Below are 23570 nucleotides of genomic sequence, written 5' to 3'. Positions count from 1 at the left end.
CTAAGTGGGTGAATTCGAGGAAATTGGTCTTTTCCAAGCCTCGGTGCACAGAGAGGAACTGCAGCGGGGAGCGTGATACGTGTCAACCTTTTCAGTCTTAACAATCACTGCCTCCCGGTTAAGGAAATCCAAATAGGTTTTCCTCCTTTTTATTTTCATTATCATTTCCCAAAGAAATCTTTCCTTCCAAACTTCTAAATTCTTCTATGATCTGAAGGGATCTGATGGTGGGAAAGTGGCTACTTCAATAGCAAATGAACAAAATTCCAATAATGCTTTTCATTCTGGTTCTTCATTCTGAGCCCAATGGTTTTCATTCTGGTTCTTCATTCTGAGCCCAAAAAGAGCTGGATTTTCTTGGGAGGTTGGAATCCTAACTGGATATTTAATGATTAAGGAAACTAATGATGTTTTGGCTGTGTTTTAGGAAAAAAAAAATCTTTATGTTTAAGAGATACATCCTAAAATATATTTATAGATGGAATAAACTGATGTTGTGGATCTACTTCAAAATCATCCTGATTAGGATGATGGGGTTTAGAAGAAATAAGATTTGCCATAATTGAAACGAGGTGTGAGATTCACATGGGGATTCACTGTATTATACTCTCTACTTTTATAGTTTAAATACTTATGTAATAACCTTTATTTTCCCCCTGAAGGTAGATTTCCATGCTTTCTTAGGTTCTAGTACAGGTAGGATTTTCAAAAATGCCCCTTAAATACTGTGCATGCTTCATGGTACTGATGCCAAAGCCTACCTAAGCACCGAGAACACACAATTCTTATTTAATACTGCAGTGGAACAAAGCCATATATTTAATGGGCCCCAAATTCCCATCGTAGTTTAAATCTCTGGTGTTTTTAGTGGTAACATGACTTTACTCGTTCATCCTACTCTTTGCTATAGGCTTAGGATCAATATTTACAAGCAAAGCCTGTGCCCCCTGCGCCAAGGAGAGCTGCAGACTCGGCCTGAGGCACCCAGGGGTTTGGGGAGTAGAGTGATTAATGGTATAGACAGAGTACGCTGCAGACCCAGAGTGGCGCAGACCGCTGGCCCACAGGCATAAAGACTATCACCTCTTCCTTGCACCACGGAGGCCACGTGTGTGTGACAGGGAGAGGTAGGAGCAGAGGAGGTGACTCAGAGGGGGCGTAGCCTCCAAGGCCAGGAGATCTAGTACCTAAGACCCACCCAGGGGGGTGTACGAGTATAGGTCACGTGTCCTCAGATTTCCTGGGCATTTGGTCAAGTTCTGGTGTAACGCTCTCTCTAAATTCCATGAGAGATTTGTGGCTACCTCCTGCCCACTCAGCCCTCTGGAACATTGTGATGGGAGTGAGGAGCCTGGAGTCTAAGTTCTTGCCTGAGACATTGTGAGGAGCCGAACGATAAACCCTGAACATAGGGCTGCCTTGCAGATTCACTGCCTTCAGGCTCCTTGCCTGCCAAGCCCGGGTCTTCCTGCCTTCAAGCCTTCAGGTGCCTGACCTCTCACCAAGGGTTTAGGAGCAGGTCCTCATTTTCACTCCCCGAGGGATATCACTGCTGGTGTCTACACACGAAAGGATATACAAAGAAAGAGGATGGGACTTAGTCGGAGAATGTTTTCCCTTTGCATTTTCATCAGCCGAAGGAGTATCGAGTTTAGGGTACCAACATATGGCACGAATGTTAATTTTAAGGAAAATTTGGCGCACGCAATACGCTAAGCCATGCCACTCTCTACACATGTGATACTTGGCTTCGGTGGTGGCAATACAGTGCCAGATTATCTTAAATGTCAAGCATTTTAAGAAATGGTCTCTTTGAATTAAAATTACACCCCCTCCAAAAATGGAAATACTACTGAGATGCTTCTAAATAAAGGCAACAGCTGACCAGAGGCCATGGTGGACGCCGGTCTGCCAAACATCAGCAGACTGCTGCTTTAACATCTACCCAATATACTATGATCCTGTAGTGCATTAACCAGATGATAACACACAAAGAGTGTCCAAATCTTTGGGGCAGAAGAAGCCTTGACAGTGTTCACTGAAGCTTCCCCCTGTCCGTTGACAGAACTCACCTGTGCCACCTAAGTCACACAAGCAGGTGAGAATTATCCATGGAAATGACTCCCCCTGTGTCAGCACACACTGGCATTCAGCGGTCCTCGTGGCCAGAACCGTCTGGTAGTGAAACCTGGAGCTGAGCCCGGAGCCCTTGACTTGTTCTTACTAAGTTTCCCTTGACTTGATAAACTTTGATAAACTGCCCTTGATGAACTTTGGTTTATCAAGTTCACTCCAAACTCAGCCCTGACTACCTCAATGCCACTGGCTCGTTTTCATCCCTTTGCTTCTTTTTTTCTAAGTGTTCATACACGTCACAGATAAGACGCTTGTTTCCAGATTGCTTTGTCTCTGCTTAGGAGTCTGAGTCTTAATTTCCAATTATTCGCAAATCCCTACGACAGGGAGAGGCTGAGTGGTATAATTCCCAATGGATTGGTAATAAGGTACAGGAGAGGAGGAAGTGGGGAATGATAAAAGTCGTATAGGAGCCAAGTAATACATGAACTGAGATTCTAGACACTTGGCCTCTAGACTTTGAAAATCTCCTCTCCGCCCTCTGTCTCTGTCACATGGAAACACTAATACAATCTGAACAAGGTGACGCCTGAAATCCTCTCCCATGCTTCAAACATTCTACAATTAAATCTCTCCATCTCATGGGGTTTTCATAGGAACTAAATGTAATGATGGGTATGAAAGAGGGTTTTTTTGCAACTTGAGAGTCATCTCAGTGTAAGTTACCACAATATCACAAACTAGCTCTCACTATAAGCCTGGAATTATTTTTCATTTCTATTACAAAAATGTTGGGTCAAGTTTAGGAACTTATTTAATTTCAGGTGGAAAATGAAAGGATCCACAGGAGGTAAAAAGATGCACTGAAGGAAATGAGTGAGTGGTTTACGTATGAATTTGAGCCATCTTCCCAGGAATCAATTTAACAACACATACTAAGACCTGAAAATTCATATCCTTTGACTCAGTAATTCTATTTCTAGAGAATCTGATCTAAGGAAATGACAGAGACTCAACTCATACAAGATTTATGTATAAAGTCATCCACTGCAGTGCTATTTGTGTATTGTATTGAGACATATAGTAAATAGTCCGTGTCGGAAAAGCAAACATATTTGAAAGAAACAAACCAAAATATTAACAGTTACTCTTGGGGGGTGGTGGTGGTGGTGATAGTATTATTTCCATTTTCTTCTTTAAACATTTCAGTGTTAAGTTTTATGAGGGTAATGAATTCATATTACTTAAAGGTCTTTAAAAATAAATTGTGTAGAGCTTCCCACCTTCATCTAGTTCTGGAACTAACTCATCCTGTCCTTTAATTCATCTTGACCAACAGCCAGCTTATCTCAACTACTTCCATGCCTTTCTTCTTGTTCTTCAGTGAACCACAGCATTCTGTGGGCTTTACATCATGCCTGTGCTCTGCCAGCAGCCTAGATAACACCCAGGGTTCACCTGTCAGTCTTAGTGTCCACACGGGAAGCTCTTTCTTTCCTTGAATATCCCACATACTCTTTCTTCACACGAGGTTCACGAGATATGAATTGGCCCAGGGCTCATTTCTTTTAGAATAAGATCTACCAAGCGACACTCTTAAAGTGTGGCTTGCTTGATTCTCCCTAAAAAAGTTCTCAGGCAGAGAGGCACCTGGGTGGCTCAGCTGGAGGAGCGTCGGGCTCCTGCTGTAAGCTCAGGTCATTATCTTGGGGTTGCAGGATCGAGCCTGTGTCGGGCTCCGTGCTGGGTGTAGAGCCTGCCGGAGATTCTCTTTCTCCCGCTTCCTTTCCCCTTCCTCAGTACTCTCTCTCCCTAGCCCCCATTATTAAAATGAAAAATAATTCCAGGCTTACGGAGAGAACTAGTTTGTGATATTGTGGTAACTTACACTGAGATGATTCTCAAGTTGCAAAAAAAAAAAAAAAATCTCAGGCAGAGGCATCTCCACTCATGTCGAATTTCCCATTAATCCCTACAGAGTAGGCTTTTCCTCTGAAAAAACAAAGGTTTCAGAAATTATAGGCAATTCCCTAAACTCTAGGTTGAATTTGTTCATATTTTGTTTTCAAGTTAGGAATTCACAGGAGTTACCTCTTACCAGAGGGTGAGTACAAGGTGTTTTGTTATTTACTCACCACATTATTCGCTCAATCGGATAGTTCCATCTTAAATTTGCTCCAGCATTTCTTCAGTCAGCACGAATGAAGATGAAAACCTGAAAGGGTTATTTCCCCAAAACTCTACTGAATGATGCTGTCTATCAAATGTGCCCTCTTTTTTTTTAATAAGCACACCTGCGTGAGGCCATTCAGGTGACGGAAGAGAATGGTACCAGAGATCACGGAGAGAGGGGGACGGGGAGAGACAGACTGACTGATCTACTGAGACCGAGTTGTTCCCAACCCTCAGAGTCAAAAAGCTCCAAGGAACAGACAATCAGCTACGGTGAAGCACCACTGAGAATTCTTCCCTTGGCTAGCCCTTCCGAAGAAATAGTCTTTATCCAGAATCTTCCAGATTCAGACTCTCAGAGTAAGGCTGTCAGTGTTAATTGGCTTTTCCTCACCACCTCATCCATTTGTTGCACAATTCTTACTCAACTTCGATCCAGCTATTTCCTCACACTTTTACACTGATTGGGAGGATGTCCTTCACACTTTGGTTGTAGTCTTGCCTCATGAAATGTCATCTGCATTAGGACGATTTAGTTCCATGAATGGATTTTCTCCCCGTGTGATCGTGGCCTTAGATGAACCTGGGGCCTTGTGCTTTTCATTCCAGATATTGTTGCAGGACAAGAGTTTGGGAGGCTGCTTCCATCTTCCTCCCTAAATATCGATGTATTTCTTTCTTCCTTTGTCCAGAATCTCAAACTTGAAATCTTGGCTCTATTGGTATACGGTGTCTTCATAGATTTTAAATCTGAAACTCGGTCTAATCCTTGTCTCTGGTACCATTCTCTTCCGTCACCTGAATGGCCTCACGCAGGTGTGAATTTATTCAGAGATTACACACGCCCATGTACAGACACAGAACTTACGAGTGGCAGATATGATCCTCTATGTTTTGTGAAAACATTTCCAATACTGGTGATTCCATGAAAATTAGGTGTCTGGTGTTACTTGAGACTAGTCAAAAAAAATTTTTTTTTAAATCTGTCTTTAGAACTGTTCATGTGTGTTCCCTTTAGATGGTTTTTGCCCAATTTTCCACGTTAAGTAGTCACATTTGTGACTGATTTGTGGAAGCTCTTAGATATCAAATGATACTGTTTCTCTGTCATATGCTGCAATTATGCAATTATTTTTCCAGTCTGCCATTTCCTTTTTAATTTTATGCGATTTTTGATACACAGGATTTTTTCTTCCTTATATATAATCAAACTATTCAAACTCCCTCCCCCCAAGGGCTTTAAAAGGTCACAGTTTTAAGCAAAGACACATGAAAGCCCTCTCCGCACAATGAGTTGGGAGTTTCAGTCTTTGAATGAAGCTGGTATAATCTTTCCCTAGCACGTTGTTGAAAGAACGAGGAGGGGATCAGTCTGGAAGATATGGTTGGATTTACACTCATCCTGAGGAGAAGAAAAAGCCATCTTGAAACTAGAGGAATAGAAGTAGGACGAATGCAGTGAGAGGAGGGATAGAAAGGACACTTCTGTGACTAGGAGCTGGATGACTGTTTTGTAACCTTTTCCAAGTTCCTAAGCTTTGGGTTGATTTCAGGGGATTTTTAGGGGCCAATTCCTTCGCAGACTTGGGCCATTTGAATGATTCAGTGGCCAGGGTCCTCTGGGTGCAGGGGAATGCTTTCGGTGGCCAGCAAGGTGGTGAAGAGGTGAAGAGGCCTGCCTCACCACAGCTCCAACCAGTTCCCTGACAGATGCCACCACCGCACATCTAGAGAGGGTTTCGCCCTTTCCAAGTATCCTTTAGATGCTCTACCTTGTTTGATTATTACAGCAGCTGTGTGAAGCAAGTAGGGCTCACCAAGGTTTCCTAGTCTTTCTACAGACTAGAAGTAAACAGAATATCAAATTTAACTGGCTTTCCAAACCCAGGTGAGTTTGTGATTGAGTTATGGAGCAAGGTGAGGTGTGCCATCCACTACGAAGGGGCAGCGTGGCCCGACAGAAGGGGTACAGGTCAAGACAGTGGGCGTATCTGCGATGAAAGGCCAACGCAGCCAGCCAGTTATTTGCTCTTTGGCCTCAGGCAAATGACCTCCCTCTGAGCTGCTATTTCTCATCTATAAAATGTGGGACAATGGTCTTGCGGGGTGGATATGAGGAGTAAGTTATATAATGCTCCACCTTCTTCAGTTCTTTTATCTTGGTGGTGGTGTATGTTTTCAAGTGTCACCTTGAAACTTGGAAGGAGTAGTACGCAAAGACCCTCTTGACGAAGGCAGAGCGTGAACAGCCCCTGCAAATGCCTGGCAAGGAGTGGGTGCCGCAAGCACCTAACTTCTCTTCCACTGCGCCAGCCTACAAACTGCTGAGAGCTAAGATGCTTCCCTCTGAAGAGTCCTTGTGTGGTTACGACTCCCCTCATCTAAAAGCTCTTTCCTATCACAACATTTGGAGTGCTGCTAGCACTGAGGATTACAACTCATCAAAAAACTGAATTGTTTGCCCAGTAGGCCACTGTACAAATAGGCTTGATGAGTGTTTGCAATAGCCCGTAGGTAAATGTAAAAATCTTGAAAGAGGGTTATGAAAAAGAGAGTCCAGCAACAGGCCCTCAAGAGAGAGCTCAGTGTCATGGCTAAGAGCAGGAGTCAACAAACTACGGCCCCAAGGCCAGATCTAGCCCACCACCTGGTTGTGTATAAAAGGCTTTGTTGGAACACAGCCACTCCCATTTGTTTGCATGGCCACTACAGCTGCTTTCATTACAACAGGGAGGAATTGTCCCAACAGAGACTGTAGGTCTCACAAAGCCAAAAATATTTACTCTTTGACCCTTTAAGTAGAAGTTTACCAATGCCTGGCTAAGAGCTGCTACTTGCAGGCCACGTGACCCTAGACAAATAATTTATACTTATTGTGCCTGAAATTCCGTTTCTGGAAAATAGGGATAGTGATAGTAGTGATTGAATGAGACAATCCATGTAAAAGCCTTGCATGTGGTGAGTCCTTGCTTAATGACGGCTATTATGTTACTACTAACAACACTGATTTATAGCAACGTCCCTTTTATAAAACTCATCCTGATCCAGGAAAACCTGTTCGTTCAACCCCAGTTTCAAAGCCCTCTAACTCACTGCAGATATCAATAGCACCTAAGAGTCGTCTCTTCCTGCCATAATGGCTTTCTTAAGATCAGCCATTTCAATGCCATTAGCTCAGCTTCCAGGATATTAAAAGCACACTCTACCTTTCCTCCACACTTAATAGAACATTTGGATTAGTGTCATTGAATATTTTCCAATAGTCTGCATATCCTATCTGGGAGAGGAGGAATTGGATGAGGCATTGTAATGGAATTAAATGTCAATAGCACCAGCCGTTTCTTTCTAAAAATATGAGCAACGTATTCTAAAAGGTGCGAACTATCAACCAAAGTACAAGAGAAGATTTTTCCTTTAGTCACTTATTGTTCAAAAGTGAAAAGATTTTTTTTTCTTCAAAAGACAATCAAGCTTGACAAATGGCATTAAAAGCCACTAAGGAAGCTGAAAAAACAGCAACTCCACTTCGCTTCCTAAATATAATGGGAAATGCTTTCTCAATGTAAAGAAGAAGTCTTTTCCTACAGTCCAATCAGCATATGGAGGTGATTTCCAAGAGAGAAGTGAGAAAAAAAAATCCCACAGCTCAACCTTTCACAAGTATCAGTCATGCCAGGAGAAAACCTTCTTGTACTCTCTTCCGCATTGTCAAGCTCTGCAGGTTAGAGGAGCCATCCCTATGGGGAACCAGATCTGCAGCCCAGCTTCTCAGCAGGTGGCTAGGCAGGGCCTTGGGAGATAGGTTGGTGCTTGGGAGGAGAAAAAGGGGTGGGGAAGCTTCTCTAGTCTGAGACTCCTATGCACTCAAATGATGCACCCGTGGTACCCCCATCACCACCAGGTCCAGCAAGACCTGCCCAGCATGCTTCCTTTGTGGCTTACCTGTACCCCCAAAATGGCCATGGCATGGGCTGTGCCTCATCAACTCAGCCTTGTCATAGAGAAGAATTTTATCACCCCTACACTGCATTCCTCGTAGCCTGATTGTGTCGCAGAAAGGGAAGGATGACTGCATGTCACAGGGCTTCTTCCATCAGAGTCCTTCCTCTACCACCCTAGGTCCACTCCCCTTTCCCTTATTGTAGAGGTTCTAACATTTATACACAACAAAGCTTTATCACACGCCCCCCGAAGTAGTTCTTGGGTTGCAGTGAGAATCACCTACAGAACTCTCACATTACACCTGTATCTGGTCCCCATCCCCAGAGCTCCTGATATAATTTAGATCTGGGGAAGGGTCTAGGCCTGGCATTGTTTTTAGGTGTGGGAGTGAGTGGGTATTGTCCATTGAGAAGTTCCCGAGTGATTCCAATGCGCTAACCTACTGTGGGTAGGGTACTCTGCTAGGTGGTCCAACGGTGAATAGAACAGGTGAGGACCTGGCCTCATGGAGACTGTGGTCTAGTAGGTCAAGGCAGAACAAACAAATGAGTGGTAAAGATTTTTTTTGAACGAATAAATGAGCAGTAAAGATATTTTTCTGACTGCCACTGGAGAATAAAGCTTGGGGCTGTGAAAGAGCTGGAGGATGGGAGATTATATAACTTTCGAAAGGTCAGGGCATCATCACTGTGGGCTCACACTTGGCTTCTTGGCTTGCAGAAAGCTCTGTTAGTGCCCAAGGCTAGTGACAGGGCTGTGGTTAGATGCCTGCTTCTTGTTCAGGACAATTAGTGTCGCTGTGTCCCCTGTTTCTATAGAGTGAAGCACTATGGGAGAGCCCTCCTGGAAAGCCCAGGCCAATCACTGAAACCAGAATCGGCCCCACAGAGCATGCCCCTCCCTCTTGCCCCACGTGAAAGCAATGTTCTATCATCAGCATCACTAATGACCATAATTTGCTGACTTGTGATAACCTGATACTAAAGGCAGATTGAACTACACTTACTACGCGCAGGCACTCTACACGATACAGTATCTCAGTGAACTTCACTACTAGGGCAGGCACTATCAGCTCTGTTTCATAAATGTGGAAAACAAGACCCTGAATGGTTAAAAGACTTAGAATGTGGCTTATATTTTAGACCTTGTAGGTCCCCTCCAACTCCGACAATCTGTGACCCTACAATCTCTAGCTTGTTTCCTCCACGAGCTGGCAAGCTACCTGAGGAAAGGCAATGCATCTTACACATCTTTGCAGGAGCATCCCTTCTCTCCTCACCCCCACGTGACTGGCCTGAGGTGAGCAATAACTGCATCAGAGGTCAGTTCGTGGAGGCAGCATCACTCTTGAGCCCTTGAGGCCCCAAGGAATCCTTTGAATCCTGCAAGCCTCAGTGTTGCTGCTCATAAGCTTGGACTCTGTTCTTTTCTGTCAAGACTGCCCGGTGGGGTTTTCCCAAGCAGCACCGACTCCCCAGAGTGCCCCCAAGCAACTCACAGACATTTATAAATGCATCCTGTGGGTATTTTCCCCAAGGCCTGTCCCAAAAGAAATGATTTTTCATGTTCCCCATCATTTTTGTTTGCTTTGCTAATTAAATATTGTTGTTGTTTTTTTTAAAAAAGAGATGAATATACCAAATGACAAAGTCATTGCAATTTCTTAGACTAGGGAATGTTATTCAATAAGATATTTTGGCTGATATTTTAAGGTAGTAGAAGGACATATCTATGAAGAGACTTCCCCCCTTTTTTTCCCAGCTTATTAAGGTATAATTGGCAAATTAAATTGTAAGATATTTAAACACCGTGATGACTTGATACACATACACATTGTGAAAGGATCTCCCCCAACTAGTTAATTGATACATCTCTCACCCTTTAAAAAATTTTTTTGTGAGAACATTTAAGTTCTACTCTTTTAGCAAATTTCAAATAAAGAGTACAATGTTATCAACCATAGACACCATGTTTTACATTAGAGCTGAGATTTTTCATTTTATAACTAAAATTGTATACCATTTTACCAGACTCCCTCTATTTCCCCCACACCCAAGCCTCTGGCAACTACTTCTCTACACTCTGTTTCAATGAGGTCACTTTTTTTTTTTCTTTTTTTAGATTCCACATATAAGTGATAGCATGCAGTATTTCTCTTTCTCTGCCTGGTTTATTTCACTTAGCACAATGCCCTCAAGGTCCATTCATGTTGTCACAAATGCCAGGATTCCTTCTTTTTTAAGGCTGAATAATATTCCATTATATATATTTTTTGATTCATTCATCCCTTGACAGACATCTGAGTTGTTTCTACCTCTTGGCTGTTGTGAATAATGCAGCAGTAATCATGGGAGGGCAGATATCTCTTCAAATAATAGTTTCATTTCCTTTGGATATATACCCAGAAGCAAGATTGCTAATCATATGGTAGTTCTATTTTTAATTTCTTGAGGAACCTCCTACTGTTTTCCATAATGGCCACATCTATTGATATAACAGGCATAAATAATGTAACAAATTAGATAAAGATAGCTTTACATGGCTTGTGGGGGTACGCATGCAAATATGTGTGTTTGAGGCAGAGAGGAAGAAAGCAAGGGTATTAATGTGGTATATATATATCCTTGAAGCTAAATTAACATAGAAAATTGAGAAATTAGGGGCACCTAGGTGGCACAGCCAGTTGAGTGACTGACTCTTGGTTTCTTGAATGTCTGACTCTTGGTTTCAGCCTGGGTCATGATCTCAGGGTCGTGTGATGGAGCCCCACATCGGGCTCCAAGCTCAATGTGGAGTCTGCTTGGGACTCTCTCTGCCTCTCCCTCTGCCCCTCGCCACCCCCATGCTCTCTAAAATAAAGAAATACAATCTCTAAGGAAAAAAAAGAAAATTGGGAAATTACAATAACCTTCATTTCTGAATTTGGAACCCCCTCCTTGCTCTGATGTCCTTTTTGTTTTTCACAGTTGACATGTCTAAGGAAGAACACAAAATTGTCCACCATGTAAGTCCAGTGATTATCTCCATTTCATAGAAGAGTAACTAAACCTCCAGAGGTTTAATAAAAGGTAGCGTTTTCCCCTCTACTCCCTCCTTGCTTTCCTTGCATTCAGCCAAACAAGAGGAAGGCACCCTTTGAGGAGAGTACTGAGCGGTCCCACCCACTGTGGTAGCCCAGTCCCGCTTGGCACAGAAGCCTGACATCATATCTGTGGCCCTTCACCCAAGCTAAGTTGATTAACTGGCCTTTGTAGTACTTCAGAGACAGACAGAAACAGGCTCCAAAGAGTCATAATCTCATGTTCTCTTGAGGCTGAAAACCCAGATTTAAGGTTAATGTGTAGCGTCAGCTAATGCTCTATCGACAACGTGTCCCTTCAACATCATGCTCATAGCAACTAATAACCCACAATGACAATGCTTGCTGCCTGCCAACTTCTCCACCTGGCAAATGCATACTGAACCTCAACTGGCAACATGGTAATATTAACTTACTAGACCGAAATAGAATCTAAAGTCACATGTCCTTTTAAAGGCCACAAACAAATGCATTTTAATAGCGGTGCAGAGTAAGAGAATCCTAACCAGGCAACAGCTCTGTGCTGAGCAACTTGGTAACTAGTACTGTGCACCGCACAATGGGAGACAGGAGAGTATGAGTCCCAGGCTGAAAGGAGCTTTTGGGAAAACAACACCTAAGCATGAAAGATCCAGAGAGCAGTAAGGGAAAAAAAAGTGTTTAACCCAGGGCTTGGGGGATTGGTACAAGGATTTGGAAGCAGGGAGGGGCCCAGGTGGCTCAGCTGGCTAAGTATCTGACTCTAGCTCTTGGCTCAGGTCATGATCTCAGGGTCGAGAGATCAAGTCCCTGGTAGGGCTCGGTGCTCAGCGGGAGTCTGCTTGAGATTCTCTCTCTCTCTCTCTCTCTCTCCTTCTCTCTTTCTGCCCCTCCCCCATGCCTGCCAACACACACTCTCTCTCTAAAATAAATAAATAAATCAAAAAAGAAAAAAGAAAAGAAAAGAAAAGAAAAGAAAAGAAAAAGAAAGAAAGAAAGAAAGAAAGAAAGAAAGAAAGAAAGAAAGAAAGAAAGAAGGGAAAGATAACTGGGCATAAGGGTAAGGTGGAAAGGTTTCCAGGAGGAAGCCTGGAACGATGGGATGGATCAATGGAAAGAATATTCTTGGACGGCTGACCGGTGTAAACATAGGCCAGGAGATAGAACTCAGTTTGTTCCATTTGGCGAGAATCGTGGAAGCCTGGTGTCACTGGGGTTGAGAGGTTTTCAGTTGGACGTGAACGTCCGGGGGAGGAGTTTACATCGCCCTGTGCATCAGTTGGGGACTGTGGTGATAAGCCATACAGCACCGAGTACATTTTCTTAACAAAGTACAGGATTCGCTTTGTCAAATGACAAAGCGACCAGCACCAAGAAGGTACCAGGGGTTTCATACTGACAATTTCTGTCCTCCCCTCTACTGTACCTTGGGGGGAACGCTGTCATTAACCTTGTTTCATGGCTGCAACATGACTGCTCTGCCCCCAACCGTAGATCCATATTCTAGGCAGAAAGATTTCAAAGGGGAAAAGATAAAGCGGGTGGTTTCTGTGTTATGACTACAAGAGCTTTCTCAGAAATCGCTAGCCCCCCGCTACTTACACGTCACTGGCCAGAACTATGGCTCAAGGCAACCCCCACCTGAAGGTACATCTGAAGAGCTAGGGCACTGGCCGGGCATATCGTCACCACAAGCAAAATCAGCTCCATTTCTAAAGGGAGGAGGAGGGCTGGACACTGGAGCTGCAAGTAGCAAGCCCTACGCACTATGAATATAGCAATATCTACACGGTATAGTGTTGGAGGAGTGAAGCGGGCACCCAGGCTACCGTCCTAGATCTGGGGGTGGAAACAAAGAGAGAAGCTAATAGTCATTTCTAAGAAACGGTGAGCAAGATTTTCTAACAACCATCCAACAACGCATGGACGCATGGTCCATGAGGAAGGTGTTGGCAAGCTGACTGCTTGGTTCTCTCCCTCCCTCCCTTTCTTCCTTCTTTCTTTGTTTTTTAGACAAAGTTTTTTTTTTAATAATTTATTTTTTATTGGTGTTCAATTTGCCAACATACAGAATAACACCCAGTGCTCATCCCATCAAGTGCCCTGCTCAGTGCCTGCCACCCAGTCACCCCCAACCCCGCCCTCCTCCCCTTCCACCACCCCTAGTTCGTTTCCCAGAGTTAGGAGTCTTCCATATTCTGTCTTCCTTTCTGATATTTCCTACCCATTTCTTCTCCCTTCCCCTCTATTTCCTTTCACTATTATTTATATTCCCCAAATGAATGAGACCGTATAATGTTTGTCCTTCTCCGATTGACTTACTTCACTCAGCATAATACCCTCCAGTTCCATTCACGTCAAAACAAATGGTGGGTATTTGTCAAAGTTAGTATGTGGGGCCTAATGAAGGGAGAAGTTGACAAAGAAAAAAATCCCAGAATGAGACATGTTGAGGCAGTTACAAATCTTAGAGTATTATTACATTTTAATGTAATAAGCACCTGAGGTATGGAAGAGAGATGGGTTAGATTGGAAGTTAACGGATTCTAAGACGAATGTGCCCATTGTTGGGAATGTGGGCTTTGCTTTTCAGGGCCATTGTCTACACACAGCACATAGCAGGTCATTAGAACAGATTAGAATATAAAATACGTTTGTGATTGATAAGCGAGATGAACCACATCTGAAGACAAATTACATTCCTTTTGATGACTAACCCTAAATGACAACCACAAAGCACGGTCTATTTGTTGGAAGGAAAGAATACAAGACTCCACAGACTCTTTTTGTAGTTTTATCTACTGGTTAGCACTCACGAACACAGCAAGATCGTTTAATGACTAGAAAATTACTGCAATTTGGAAATGTATCTATCGCTTAAAAACATTAGTATCAGTCATTGCATAAGGCAGTGAAGACTTGGAAAAAATTTAGGAATGCATTTTTTTTCATTCAAGGGGATCACAGTGGTGGACCTCAAGGGGATCACAGTGGTGTGGGGAAGTGTGCCAGGAGGAGTCTCCATGACGGGTGTGGGCACACATTGGGGGACCCAAGAGAAACGGGGGACTCCTTCTGTCTGCGGGCTGGACTGTGCCTGGGCTGTGACGTTTGATGATTCTGCAGTGGCAGGAATAGGATTGGACTTTTACTCTGGAAGAAGCTTGTAAGCAACTGCATTACTATAGGGGGTTCTGGGGGAAAAACTGACACTGCCCAACATCCAAGGGTGTCATCCTTAGCATCCCAAAGTCCCTTTCCAGCACTGGGGAGGGAGCCAAGGAAAAGCTCAGGGATGGGTAGGATGGAGAAACTGCATTAGTCATATCTGCAGCGTGTGACTCTCTGTTTACTGTGAATCTTCACATCAGACTCATGTTAACCTGCGCTTGCAAGGCTGAATGTCATTTATTTTTGTCTTATACACCCTGGTTTTCTTAATGCACTTAAGCAAAGGTCAGCCCACTTTTCAAGCCACCAAAGTCTTCCTCTGTTGTGTAGGAAATGTGGGTAGTGAAGGCTGGGGCACTGGTTGGGGAAAGGAGAAGTTTTCCTGGCTTCTCTCACAACCACTGATACCCCTTCATCTGTTTCTTGTTATTCTAATCGAAGTTTCAATGATACAAAAAGGAGATAAAGGCATATATTGAAAGAAAATATTTTAAGTCAAAGAAACGTCATTCTGCTTCTTGCTCTTTGATATCCATCCAGCACATCAACCTGCCAGGTCAAGAATCCCCTCCCGTAGATCCTCAAGTAGTTTCCCCACAACTGTTCATCAGTTTCTTCTCCCAGATAATGAGTTCCTTGAAGTTAGAATTTGGCTTATCAGCCATTGTCCTCTTGCTCCCACACAGAGAGTGGTTTTCCGAGGGAATGCTTGGGGGAGGCTTCTCCATGCCTGAGTCTTCGTGGTCGCTTACATTTAGCTCCCTGGGTCATAAGGCTGCACGCCCAAAGTATAAGCCAGGATTAACTCTGCCAGGGGCATCAAAAGACCTTGGGGAGAAGAACACTTGAGAGGAGTCCAAAGAAATGCTTCAAGAGAATTCAGCACTCAAAAGGAAGGGGATCCCAGGTTTAATTTTATCTGAATGTTTGCTGTTTGAAAGCCATTATGAATTTTTACTTTTTTAATGCAAGTATCTGAATAGCTAAGTCAGAGCGTGCAAAAGTACTAAGTTGAAGGGGTTATACAATTAAAAGTTTCCTCTCCACCCAGGGAACTCTTCACCCACAGGGCATCTTCCTATATATATGGTCACAGGAGACCTTAAGACCATGATGGCAATGGTCCATCCTGAACCGGTAACTCAACTTTGGGACTCCCAAGCCTTCTTCCACCAGCCATACAGTCTTCCTCCTTAGAGGTAACCAGTATTACCAGATTCTTATACTTCCTTCCAAGAGACAGGCAAGGGGTACAAGTACATGAGGAAATAAATAGATCTATATGTATAGATATTTTCCCAGATTTTTTTTGGTGGCAGAGCCCATAGAAAAATCAACAGGAAGCAGGTTAATCTTCAACTAAAAAGTGTGTGTGGGGGGGACTGGTATCCAGGATGAAAAGTGATAAGCATCAGAAGACAGAAATAGAGCCGGAATTTTTTTTTCTACATAAAAATAAAAAGATCCAGGTCACAGATCCATCTACCCATTAGGATGGGCACTTCTACAAAACTAATGGGCATTTGCCCAGCAGATCATGGGGGAACTTGCAGCTCTGGAGAAACTGAGAGAAACTGTGGTGGCCTGCCTTCCTGGGATATTGTTTGCTAGAACATGGGCATGTTCTACACTCCCTCAGAGGCTCAGTGGCATTTGATCACTGGGCATTTGCAGAGCCCGCTCACATTCATTCACATTATTTCAGTGCAACAGGACTGAATTCCACCTTTCAGGCCAAAGGAATATGGGATATACTGGCTAAGGAACCCAAACCCGCATGAAGAAGAAGGGGCCATGCTTCCTGAAAAGCAAAACCCTAGTCTTTCCACACCTTAGCTAAATCACCTGCCTCATCAGAGTTGCTCTTGGTGGTTTACCGATGTGAAGTTGGGCTTGGATGGACTGGAACAGGCCAAGTCAACCAGCAGCTCCTCCTTTCGGGTCGGAGTAGGGATCAGGGAGCAAGAGCAAGCTAGAACATGGGCTTGTTAAATAAATTCCCACACAGGTGTTGGGTCCCAAGAATAGATCAGTCACCAGCCAAGTTTCTGACTTTCTAACCAGATTGTTAGAAATACGAGATTCCTACCCACACAGAGAGGTGACTAGCGGCACAGCAGCCAGTCAATGAGTTCAACAGGCAAATGTGATAAGCATCAGAGACGTGGGCAGTTTTGTTCCAGCTCTGATAGAAAGGAAAGTTTCACCTGAGTGTCTCCAGAAAAGCCTCCAGCAGGTGAGGTTCTCTCTACCTCCTGCCTGGTACAGTCTGGGGACGGACTGGTGAATACATCCAGTGACAGGTATCGGAGAAAGAAGGTGCTGACTGCTCAGGGGGACTCCATGGGCCAGCAGCACCTGCCGGAGCTGCCACAACTCTGGATTTAGGCTGTGGGTTTGGACATTCATGTGCTCCATTCCATAAAAGTACTCAGTCAACCACTTTTAGAGGAAATGATGTATTCACAAGAGTCATCTGTTGACCTGCATGTCAATACCAACCTACTGATTGACAAGGGGTAGTAACAGATTTCCTAACGACCAGAAGGATTTTGTCCACTGGTGCTAGATGTACATCACAAAAATGTTGGAGAAATAATGGAAGATTATTTACTGAATATGCAATCGGGGCCAAAAATTAGACCTTGGAGGATAATTTAAGGCATCATCCCTGTCCCCATAATATTTACACGGAATAGAAAACATACAAAACAAAACAAACAAAAAAGCAGGTCTATCTGCCATATTCAAAGTCTCCCCTTTGGAAAGACCAATAATTAAGATCATCAAAAACTTGTAACTGAGAGCCCCTCTTCATATACCATATGGACAGGTGCCTTCTAAAGAGAAGACTTCATATATCATTACTGGGAGCATTCTAACAATCTGCTCACCTTGACTATTTCCCAAGTATCCTCAGTTACTATCTTTACAATAATGCACAGAGTAGAATTTTGGGGTATGTCTCTTTTACATTTTCAGACTTATTTTTAATTTACGTACAGTAAAATTCATTTGCATTCTAGGAGTTTCGACAAAGTTGTGTGACCACCACCCCCGTTGAGTACAAAACAGTTCTCGACACCTCTCTCCCAAAAATACCGCCTTGAGTTACATGTTGAAGATAGGTTCCTTCCACAGATGGCCGTCCTCATTTATTATGTGTTCGTTCTTAACCATTCTTGCTTGCCAGAGGGTCATATTTTCTGGCATCAGCTACCCATTCGAAGGCTTACCTAACAATTTATGCTATCACTTCCAGAGATAGACAAAATGAAACTTTCTAACATGCATGTGTCTATTTGCTTTGCTAGGAGGGGGTACATCAAGTTTACTTCACCTAAGAGCATAAAACCAAAAAAAAAAAAAAAAACAAAGAAAAAAAGAAAAAAACCTGATATATATCCTAAGGACATTTTCCCCCAAAAGAAAGTAGGAGAAACGTGCTAACATTCCAGTTACAGCTCCATCCACAAAAGATATATTAGCTCTGAGAGTTGGGAAAGAAAACTGCTAAGTCACATCTCCAATTCATTTCCTTCCTTTAAATGGGTCACGAGGGTAGAGATAACCCCAACACCCCAGCAGCTGTTCCAGGGCTCAAGCAATTATATTCACTCCTGCTTTCCAGAAACTTGACCTAGGCATCCAGCACTTTCCTAAATGAAACCCACATCTATTTATTTATTTTTTTCCCCACATCTATTTAATCTGTGCAGCTTAGTAACCAAATTTGCTGTTGTTTTAGTAAGGCCTATGATACATACATGGGGTGTGTGTGTGTGTGTGTGGACAACTGAACGATGAAAAACTAAATTTTACTTCAACTATGCCGTATGTATCTTGGTGATATTTAGGAACTTAAAAAAAATAAATTATATGAGTTCGATGGACTATTTCACAGGTAAATAGGTCTCATCACCAATGAATACCTTCTGACCACCAAGCTGTGGGCTGACAGGTTACTTTTTATAACAAAATGGGAGGGATTTGGGTTTATTAAGTTAGGGCCACAAGAGCATCCGGAAAGGCCTACCTGGGGCCTAGTGACCCCGTCTTAGGTATACCACTAGCCCAGGGAGTGACAAGGAGGGTCATGCCTTCCTCTGGAACATACTGGCCCATCTGCCAGCTGCACACAGAGATCCTTCCATTCCTGCCAATCATGATATGTGACTGTAGCAATACAGCGACAGACGTGTTAAGACAATGATGTGGAATCATCACGATGTTTAAGCCTCAGATTCAAAGTCTCTTCTTGCTATCAAAACTTCACAAAGAAGCAGGTGACCCAATAAAATCCCACTTTGGAGGAACGTTAAAACAAGGTCTTCTTGCCAGAGCGGTTAGTAATAAGTCCACGTATCTCCCATGCTGCCCTCCTGTTACTTCGGTCCTCTTAGCTCTGTTCCTTATTCTTAAACGTCTCCCCAACTCCCACCTCCTCCCTGCTTTCATCTTCGTTGAGGGCAGAGCTCCAGGGCAGACCACGTAAAAAAGTGCTACTCTCTTCAATGAAAAGAGAAGAAGCCACTGTCTCCAAGAGCGAGACGTACCCTTTTCCAGTGCAATGTGGACATCTTCAAGGAATGAAAAAAACGTGATGGAATATTCTCTCATGAATTTCAGGATGAACAAAAATCAGTGTTACAGAGTCAAGATAAGTAAATCTGCCTCTTGGCATTGCTGACTCACCATGACTCCTCTGAGAGCGTTTACTGGAATGACCTTCGATTCATGTGAGAACCACAAAATACCAGTAATTTTATCTGGGGGATATTTACATTTTGGTGCAGTAGGTGAATTCCTGATTAAAGGGCATTATTAGAAAAAAAAAGAGGAAAAAAAAAAGAAAAAATTTTTCCCCCAAACTAAATATAGTTTCATCTTAGGCCTTGCATTTTTAATTGGTCCTTATGGTTCAAAAGGAGATTTTTGCTTTTAAAATCCTTTCACTCCCCATTTCCTTATCACTAACTCTTGAGGGTCATACTTCTTATGAAAGAAGACATCTTGAGTTCCAGATTCTTCTAACACAGATCCACCCAATATTTTCCTCCTGAAACTATCTGCTTCCTGACTTAGCCTATTTGCTGTGGTGACTGAGCAGATAGGGAAGAAAGTCAGGGACATTCTCTGACGGCGGCAAAGAAAATACATGATTCTTCTAAGCTTCCACCCTTACCTCCTAGTACAAAAGGTGGACCGCTACTAGCTTTCCAAGCATCTCCTTGGGGTGGAAGGGTGCCGGGTGACTCCTTCATCTTGGTCTGTGTTTCACATTCTTAATTCAGGGCCCCTCCCCACCCCACCTTTTTAAAGTAGGCTCCATGCAGGGCTTGAACTCACACTGCTGAGATGGAGGCCTGAGCTGGGATCAAGAGTCCGATGCTTAACCGACCAAGCCCTCCAGGTGCCCCCAAGGGTCTGCCCTTCTACTCACGACTGCCCGTTGGCCTTGTCACGACTGAGAACCTTGTGGCACTTTGAGGATGGCCCCTCAAAGTGTTAATTTCTGTGTCCTTTGCATCCTGGAAATAGCCAGGATGTAGGGCGCACCCTGGTTTGAGGATCAGGTCAGAGAATGTAGGCCTTGGAAACCGAGGGGGATGAGCAATAGGACATGCAAGTTCTTTGGGCAATAACTACCTGACGACGGTTTTGGAGTGTGCTCATGATCTGATTAGGGAGGTCTCCAAAAGCCACCTGCGGTCTAAATAAAGACAAGGTTATACATTTAAAAGTTCCACATGGAGGGGCGCCTGGGTGGCTCAGCAGCTGAGAGTCTGCCTTTGGCTCAGGGTGTGATCCCCAGGTCCTGGGATCGAGTCCCGCATCAGGCTCCCTGTAGGGAGCCTGCCTTTCTCCCTTTTTCATGAACAAATACATAAGATCTTAAAAAAATAAATAAATAAAATGAAAGTTCCACGTGGAGACTTTAAAAACAAGACCTTTCCATCCCTCCTCTCATCCCACAGCAGCTTCCGGAGCCCTTGCTCGGCATCAAGCACCAAGTGGGCACTGGACGTGCCGCTGCGAGCAGGCCCCGCGGCCTAGAGGGAATTCCAGGAGTCTTTTAGCCTCTGCTGGCTCAGCACCATCTTAAGTATCTGACACTGGAGCTTTGACAGGTGCTCTTCTCTCTGGGAAGGTGACTGGTGCCACCAGACGGGGACAATCCTTCAGCTGAAATGGCTTAGCAGACCACCTAGCCCTCTAGTTCCCACTCACCAAAGCCGCTGGTGATTAAGGCAGCCTCAGAATAGACGCCCGGATAGGAAAGCGAGCCATGGACAAGGGGTGGGGACTATTCTCGAACCCGGAGGTCCATGTCCACACTGAATGAATACTCATTTGTGGGGAGTCACATCTGCTGTTGCAACAAGAGCAACTCAGAGCAAATGAGCAAAGTCTTGGTTTTGAGCAGCAGAGCAGACACCCAGATGCCGACCACGAGCCTTCGCTTGGGAAAGGGACCTTGTCAGCCGGCATCACCGCACCTCCAACCCCCTTCAGGGCACCGCACCCCCCACCCCCTCCAGGGCACTGCACCCCCACTCCTCCAGGGCACCACACCGTCTAGGGCTTAACACGCTTTCCCTATGTGCTCTAAGGTTTCAACACCCCGCAGGCAATACCCCAACCCCCAGGTCATGGACAAGAAAGCCAAGCCCCCAAATTAACTTGCTTAGGTTCCTTCCTTTCCTTCTTTCTTTTTTCTTCTTTCTTTCTTTCTTTCTTTAAGATTTTATTTCTTTGTGTGAGAGAGAGAGAGAGAGGGAGAAGACCGCAGGGGTGGGGAGAGAACCCAGGGCGGGCGTGGGGGGGGGGGAGCAGCCGGCAAAGCAGGCTCCCCGCTAAGCAGGGGCCCAGTGCAAGCCTTCGTCCAGGTCCCCAGGCCCATGGCCTGAGCCCCCAGGCTCAGTGTCTCACAGCTGCTGACACAGGTCAAACCCAGATCCCGCCTGCAGCGCAGGGCTCCAACCACGGCGCAGGGGGCTGCTTTCACAGTGCCAGTGCCGTGGTGCACGAGGTCCTGCTCCTCCTGGCGAGGAACCGGCTTCCGACGGGTTGCGTCCCAGGAGGGGCCACAGGCTCCGGCCAGGCCCCGATGGGAACCCCCATGTGCCACACGCAGGGGGACCTGCTCCGAGGGAACCCGCCGTGGGGCACACGGGGCCGTTGGTGTGTCGCAGAGGTCGCTCAGCCTCCTAAGTTCACCGACCCCAAGATTAATGCCCCGAGGGAGCCACCCTTCCTGGATCCTCCCCCCCCACACACTCCTTGGGCTCCTTCCCCTCGGCACCTGTGCTGTTGGGGGTCAGCAGCAGCGACAGCCATTCCTCCTGGGAGGGCCGGGGCACATGCCTCCTCCGGGCCTGCCGGGCGGGGGAGGGCGCCCCCGATAGGTGTGCAGAGGGCTCCGCCGTTTGAAAGCTCTGGGAAAACGTCCATGCAGGGATCCCCATGCCTTTTTAAAGCTCCTGAATTGATGATTTTATTCTCGAACAGGCACATGACTGTTTTTAGGGGTGGAGTCAGACACTGGGGGAGATCGTCATCAAGTCAACACAGGGAGGAGATTAACATGAACATACGGAAAATCTCTACATTTGGGGGACACAATTCTGACGTTGATATTAAAAGAAATCACGTCATCTGTGTTCAATAATAGGTCTTTACCTGACTAGGTCGACGGCGACAAAATTAAGACGCAAACACAGAACGTAAATATGCTTTTGAAATTAGTATTGTATTAAAAACGTCGCTCCTAACGCAGTAAAGGGACCCAATTAGTAGACCGTGTCACAACTAGAAACAGACACGCCGCACAAAGACAATAATGAAACACCTTTTGTTTTAAAAATGAGCGAAAACATTCGTTTCCACGTAGGTAGGTTTCTAGTAATAAGATATCACACACGGTATAAAGACGTCAAACATCATTAGCCATGCGTTTTCTAATACCTTAGCAATAAAATATTCAACGAACTAATAAATTCTGGCCCACGCTCTGGTAGGTCTGTTTTTGTTTTTGTTTTTGTTTTAAACTAATTCTTCAATCAAGCTCTCTAAATCAGATAATCAGAATAAAAAAGGACCAGTGTGCGCTTGGATGGGCTCCGCTGTGGTCTGCCATGGTCATGTGTGGCCTGGCATAGTTGTTTCCAGTGTGAAAAGCCTTTTTTTTGCAAATAGAACCTTCTCGCCACCGAGGGAATACAACCAACCGTGGCCAAAACAAAATCCAGAGAAAGGAGCTGCCATTGTTTCCTCCTCCCTCTATTTCAAGAGGACACACTGACCTTGTCTGGAAGCCACATATTTTTATAGAAGTAACAGGGTGCCAGATCAGGGTCCACCAGCCCCTCTAGACCCGCACGCGAATTCAGGGGCCAGGACTTGCTGCCGCTCAAGGCCAGACCCAGTGACCATGGAAACCATTCCGTCCCCGCCCGGGGCCTACCTACCAGCACCCAGCGGCCGTCCCCAAGCTCACAGGCTAGGTACTCATTCTGCTGCCGCTCTCCTCATCTTCCCCAGGTGCCTGGTCCTCGGGTTAGCAGTGGGGGAAGACCTGGCATTTTGGTAAACAATTTTAGGAAGGAGAAGGGGGATGGGACATAGATAGGGCTGAGCTTTCCTTCTGCTAAACAAGCTCTCGCTCTTAATTACTAAACCCCAAATCCACGGAAAGAAGACAAACCAGAGCTAACTCCCCACCACATAAATACAAAGCAAAGATCAATACACATTATTCTTTAGTTTTCTGATGATTTTCTGTAACGGTTTTAAGTAACAACCAAATATTCGTATCATAAAGGCACATAGTTTTTCTCTCCGTTGAATGCTCTGTGCATGGAATTGGTAATCCAACCTAAAAAGGCCCATTTTCGTTTTAACGGTGCTGCAGTTCTCAAACCTCTCATGAAGACACACGAGCAGTTTTGTTAATACCCAGGTACTTGCAAAAATTACATTTGCTCCATCAAGGACTGAAGAAAACCACCAGAAACTGTTGGGCCTCTCATACTGAGGAGCCTCACCCTACAGTGCTCAGCACGTAGCCATCCCCAAGCCCAGGGCCCTAAGGATCCCCTTCAAGCTCAGAGGGTTAGGGCATAAAGGGCCCCCCCCTGGAAATGTGGAG

At 44.7% G+C, this 23570-nt stretch overlaps 1 protein-coding gene across 3 annotated transcripts in view; it reads left to right on the top strand.

Moving 5' to 3' along the window:
• Positions 1-23570, top strand: part of ZNF366 (zinc finger protein 366) — a 69820-nt gene that overhangs the window by 24015 nt on the left and 22235 nt on the right. The gene's annotated exons all lie outside the window — the stretch shown is intronic.

This window comes from Vulpes lagopus, chromosome 8, assembly GCF_018345385.1.
Source record: "Vulpes lagopus strain Blue_001 chromosome 8, ASM1834538v1, whole genome shotgun sequence".
NCBI classification, from domain to species: Eukaryota; Metazoa; Chordata; class Mammalia; order Carnivora; family Canidae; genus Vulpes; species Vulpes lagopus.
This window is presented reverse-complemented; position numbering and strand designations above follow the sequence as displayed.